We start from the raw sequence: 6636 nt of genomic DNA, 5'->3' as shown, positions 1-6636 counted from the left end.
GAGAAACCCAGCAGGAGCCAGGGGAGCAGCAGGGTGGGATGTGCTCGGCTCACGGACTCGCAGGGGATCTCCAGAGGAATTGTTTTGTAACCTCGACTCCTTTTCCATGTGAGGGGAAAGCACCCATGAAAGCACCCGGGGGTTTTCGGCCTCAGAGTTGCTTTAGGTCTCAACTTCTGATTTGGGGACTTTCAGTTCTTGGATATGAGGATGTTTCTGAGAATCACTGCAGCCCTTTCCCACAGAGAACGAGCAGATTTGGGTCACAAGCCTTTACTTTATCCAGTTAAATTATTTGATGCTGTTCTAGGAGGGAGGAGCACTGACAAAACACGAGGTGGTGAAATTTCCAGCTGGAGGCTTGGACACATCTCCTTTTCCTTGCAAATAACATTCCCAGAGAGTTTCTCCTGAAGCAGAATTAATTCTGCTCACACCTTTATTTATTCTCGGAGGGTGAGAAGGAAGAGGGAAGATTTGTACTGGTCTTTCCACCCTCATGTTTAGGAATAAATAAATGTCCATCAAGTGGGGTTTGTTTCCTTTTCCCCTTCTATAATAAATTCCAGTCAGGTGGGGAAACTTTCCTGAATCAAGTTCATCTTTAAAGTTGATAATTGTCAAATTCAACTTGGCTCTGCTATCAACAGCTGTGAATTATGATAAGTTGGAAATTTTGACTAAAAGCTTGTGCTAAATCACTGGAAAAACTTGTACAAACCCACATATTCCCCTTGGAATTTATGTTGTGATGTTCTCATTGGCTTTTACAAACACTTGAAGAAAACAATGTATTAAAGTGGAGCACAAAATGCAGGGAAAACTTGTTTGTGAGTGGGCTGGGATTTATTTTGGAATTATTTTCTGCCTGCAGGTGGCTGAGATTATGAAACCTCAAGTTTTAGGTGGAAAATCCAGCATTGGGAGCACGACAGCAACAGCTTTTAGCCTCTTTAGGAAGTGGGAGGAGGGCTGGGAAGCATCCACAGCTTGTCCCTGCTGGGTGATTGTTTTTCCTCAGCAACCCTGGGACAATAAACCCTGAGAACAAACATCCTGATCGTGTGGCACACCCACAGCAAAGCCTTTCCTGGAGGCTCCTGAGGGCTTCAAAATCGGTGGGTTTAGGTGGTTCTCTCTATGCCATGCTTTTGGGGTGTTGTAGGATGTGAGTAAGTAATTAAAACAGTAACAGAGAGTTATTAAAAGTTCTTCAGCAGAGGATTAAGGAGGTGCTGCTGCTCCTGAAGGTCACCAGAGGTGACCCCACAACCTCACCCCAGGCAGGGGGTGACAATTTCAACCGTGGAAAACAACAAAGAAATCAGGTGCTGGTGAGGAGCTTTCCAGGAGAATCTGGGGCTCCTGAGCAGATCCAGATAAGCAAATATGAAATTAAAAGTTGCCCCCAGGGTCAACAGCAAAGAAAACCATTAAACTGGAGGGGTCAGAAGGAGGAATTTCCTCTGAAAGGGCAAATTTGCTCTTTGTTGGATGGATTTCATCCCCTGCAGTGTTTTGAGAGCCCATTAGCTGTGGTGAGTGATGAGGTTGCTTCTTGTCTTTGGCCTCATTGTGGGTTCATCGGGTTTGTGTCCCTGTTTATCTTCTTTATTTTCTTCCCGTTTCTTATTAACCCTTATTATTATTATCCTCCTTATTATCCTAATTAATTCTTATTATTGGGATTGTCAATACCTGTTTATATAATAATAATAATAATAATATTTTTTTTATTAAAATAACTTCATCTTTAAGGGCAAAGGATTATTATTATTATTATAATTTTTTATTAAAATAAATTCATCTTTAAGGGCAAAGGATTATTATTATTATTATTATTATTATTATTATTTATAAATAGGTATTGACAATCCCAATAATAAGAATTAATAAAAAGTTAATAATAATAATAATAATTTTTTATTAAAATAGATTCATCTTTAAGGGGGAAGGATTATTATATTATTTTATTTTAATATTATTATTATTTTAATCTTCTTATTAATTCTTATTATTGCTCCTGTAAATACACCAAAAAAACTCTTTCTTTGCATAAAACCCAGGAAAACACAACTGTGAAGTGGATCCTTCCTCAGGAATAAAGGCATCCCAGATTTTGGGATGTGGATCCAAGGGCAGCTGGAAAGAGGTGGGGAGATGGAGAACACTGTGAGGAAAGGGTTTGGACAACACCTCAACCACATCCCTGGAGCTTTAACACCTGGAATTATCCCAAGAGGATGGAATTAAGATCTTCCACGCCCCAAATAATGGAATATTTGGAGCTGAGACATTTACTTGAAGTAGCAAATTCCATTAATTAATCAAATTGAGAATTAAACTGGGCAGAGGACAAAAGTTTGGACAAGGAATGAGAAGGATTTGGTAAACAGAATAGTTCCAGAGTGGATTAAATTATTTGGCAGGAAAAGTCTTGTTTGAAGCCAAGGGCCATTTAAAATATCTGGATAAAAATAACCACGCCACTATTGATTATAAATTAAATACAATTAAAAAGAGCAGTAAATTCTTCTGGGGTTAATTCCACACAGATGTGATTACAGTAGAAACAGTCAGGATGGATTAAAATCTGAGCCAGGGAGTGAAAAACTCTGGAAAAATTATGTTGGGACAATTTATGTGGTAGGAAAAAGTTATTTGTCAGGGTGAAGGAGTCTCAGGCCTAATTTTCCTAATTTTTTTAGCTTTTAATTAATAATTTTTTAGCTTCTAATTCCTATTTTTTTAGCTTTTAATTCCTAATTCTTTAGCTTTTAATTTCTAATTCTTTCAGTTTTTAATTCCTAAGTTTTTATCCCTATCCCTGATTTTTTAAAGTTTTTAATAAGATGGAGGACTGGGGGTTCTTTTCAATGGATAAAACTCTTGCACAAGTCCCATGGGATTTATAGAGACAAAAAGACCCCCAAAAATACTAAATTTTGGAGCAATTCATCTTTTTTTGCTGATATTTATAATTTTTCTAGTTCTTTTCCTACCCAAGGGTTAAAACCACACCTCTGCAGCTCCGAGAGTTGCTCCACACCAGATTTCCACAACGATTTCCTCCCTCATCCAGGCTCAAAAATTCATGGAATGCTTTGGAAGGACCTTGAAGATCATCTTGATCCAACCAGACCAGGTTCTGTCCAACCTGGAAAAAATATAGGGATTTATGTGGTGTTCCACATATGTTCCACATATTCCACATTCCCTGTTTTCTTAAACCACTGGATGTCATTGAAAGGGAAGAATCCTCAATTTCTCCTTTCTTTACAAGGAGAATGACTCGTGAGGAGTAACTTGTGTTTTAAGAGATGCGTTTAATTGTTCAGTGAATTAATGCCAAGAAATAAAAACGTTTAAAGTAAATAAATATTAAAATATTAAAAATATTTAAAATATTTAAAATAATTAAATAACATTTTTAATTAAAATCATAAAAAGGGATTTTGCTGCTGGAGCCACAGAAAGCTCCAGGAAAGGACCAATATCAGCACTGTGCAGCAGTGGGATTTTAGGATGAGAATCAAGACATGCTGTGATCCTGAACTGGATGTTTCTCCATAAAGAGGGAAGCTCTTGAATCCTTTTTCTCTTAAATATTAATATATATTTTTATATTAGATTAATTAAATATGATTAATATATTAATAATATTGCTATTATTATTACTATTAATTATTTAAACAGGTGTATTTCAGGTGCTTTGTTCTTCCTTTCCCTCCCATAATATACTTTATGTTATATAATTTATAATAATATATGATAAAATATAATAAATAATATCCCATAGATATAAAAAATATAATTTTATGTAATACACATAATATATAAAAATGGATATTATATACATACTATTTGTATTTATATAAAATATTATTAATTTGTATTATATTTATAGAATATTTCATAAAATTAATTAATATATTTTAATATATTATATAAAATATTATGCAGTTTATTAAACATGATATAATGTAATATTATAGAATATAATGCATATAACATATGCAAAATAGAAATATATATAATAAATATAACATGTAATATATAATGTGTAATACATATTTAATAACATATACATTAAAATATCATCTATAATATACTATGCAGTCTACTAAGCATAATATTATATTAATTATATTATATTAAATATATTGTACTTAGATATATGACACATTGCAACATGTCATATAAGTGATATACATAGTACATAATATATAGGATATTTAATATATATAATAATGTACAACAAAATATAATGTATAATAAATGAAACAATATCAACATAACATTATATAGTAGAATATATCGTAATATATAATACATATTATAAATAATAATATATGGTATATGTGTTATATATCATATGTAACATATAACACATATAATATGTACAATAATAATACATAAAACAGTACATGATTTGGTATATCATATAAAATATGAAGTAATATATATTATGTAACATATAACCTAAAAATTATAAAATATAATCTATAATATATAATGTATTAATATTATATATTATATATTTTATGTTATATACTAGATATTAGGTATTAGATATTAGATATTTTAACACACCTCTTAGTTTCTTTTAGGAAATAAACCCTCCTGTACCCCCCTTGTTTCAGAAACCCATCTGTTGGTGGTGTTCAGAAGAGCAAAACAAAACCCTTTCCTTACAACCCTCTGATCCAAGCGAAAACCACTGGAATTTTTATCCACAGAAAGCACAAATCCACAATTCCACGGAAACAAGGGTGATATCAGGGAAGTCGGACAAATCAATTCAAATTTTCCAATGGAAAAAAAAACCCAGTTTGCTCTGAATTCCTCTGTCACTCGGGTTTGGAATGCAGCAAACAGTTCCCACTTGGAAAAGCACAGGTAACGTGTTGCAGCTTTGGGATGGAAGTTTCTAAATCCCTCAGGTCATTCCGTAAAATCATATTTGAGATTCTTGGCCGTCATTTTGCAGCTCTGCCAATCTTCTTGCCCAGTTTCCCAATGGAATGGGAAACAGTTCTCCAGACTGGAGACACCGAAGATACTGAAGATAAGGAATGAGGAAGGGAAAGCAGAGGCTTGAAGTGATCCCGTGACTCCCACGATGTTTTTATAGGTTGATTTTTTTTCTCAGTTCAAAAGGAAAAGGCACTGAATGCACTCACTCATCACTCCAGTCTATTTGTTTTTTGAACTGGAAACCAGTCAGCTTATCTTAATTTATCCCCTAGGGGATTCTTCAAGAAGAAGTAATTGTGTCAGGAGTTGGATGTGTTCCCACTTGAGCTGGACGTGACAGGAAAGGTCACTTGGCTCTTTGTGTCCTGCCCAAAATTATTGTCTGGGCTGTTAAGTCTGGCTCAGCAGCACAAGGAAAAACCAGGATTAAGTTTAAAAACCTGTTTTCACAACTCCCTGGATCGTGGAAAAATCCCACGTGAAGGTCAGGAGATTGTGTTACAACAGGAGAAGTTGGGAATATGGGATGGAATTAAACAGTTTTTATCATCACATTCCTAAAACACCATGAAAAATCCAGCTTTGCAAAGAAAGTTCCTTAAAAATGGGCTCATGGCTTCGTGCTCCAGCCTCTCCAAGGTCACTGCTGCTGGATTTAACAGAATATAGCCTTGGATTACCACGTTTCCTAAGGAATTGCCTGGTTTCCTTTTATTCCCAGAGGTGCAAAGCATGAAATTATTTTCCTTGCAGGATGAAAAGGAGAATTCCAGCCTCCCCAGCCTGCTGAGTGAAGGCAGCACCAGTTCTTCCGCAGGCAAACCTGCTCCTATGGATCGGCCTTCCAGCTCCACAAAGTTATTCCCACTCGGAAGCAGCAACATCTCTCTTGATCCCAATTCCTCATATTTTAGGGAAAACTTGTCCAGTCCCGGCATTCCCAGTGCTGCCAAGGCCACCACTGAGCCGTGTCCCCAAGTGCCACATCCACATGGCTTTGAAATCCCTCCGGGAATAGGGGCTCCACCCCTGCCTGGGCGGCTGTGCCAGAGCTGGACACCCCTTTCCATGAAGGAATTTTCCCAGTATCCAACCTAAACCTTGCCTGGCACAACTTGAGGCCATTTTTTTGCCAAAGTGCTCAAATGGTTGGTTTGTTATGAGAGTTACATGTGAGTTACGTGTGATTACACACGAGTTACATGGGAATTACATGGGAATTACTTGGGATTTACATGTGAGTTCCTTGTGAGTTACGCATGAGTTACATGGGAGTTACTTGGGAGATTAATGGGAATCCTTTTTTTTGCCAAGGGGCTCAAATGGTTGGTTTGTCTTGAGAGTTACGTGAGAGTTACTTGTGAGTTACATGGGAATCACACAGTTTTTTGCCAAGGGGCTCAATGGTTGGTTTGTCATGGGAGTTAAATGAGTTACATAGGAGTAACATAGGAGTTACTTGCGACTTACCTGGGCTTTTGCCAAGGGTCTCAGAGACTTGGATTGTCCTGTGAATTCCACATGAATTCCCGTTTTTCCGCCTGAAGTTCAGATGATCTCTTTATTTATTTATTTGTCCCTCCGTCGGTCAGCGAAGCCTCACTCCCCCTCACGAAATAACGACGCGGCTCCTTTAAGACGCGCCCTCACTCTGGCCCC

This window comes from Corvus brachyrhynchos, unplaced genomic scaffold, assembly GCF_000691975.1.
Source record: "Corvus brachyrhynchos isolate BGI_N302 unplaced genomic scaffold, ASM69197v1 scaffold182, whole genome shotgun sequence".
NCBI lineage: Eukaryota > Metazoa > Chordata > Aves > Passeriformes > Corvidae > Corvus > Corvus brachyrhynchos.
Note: the sequence above shows the minus strand (reverse complement) of the source record.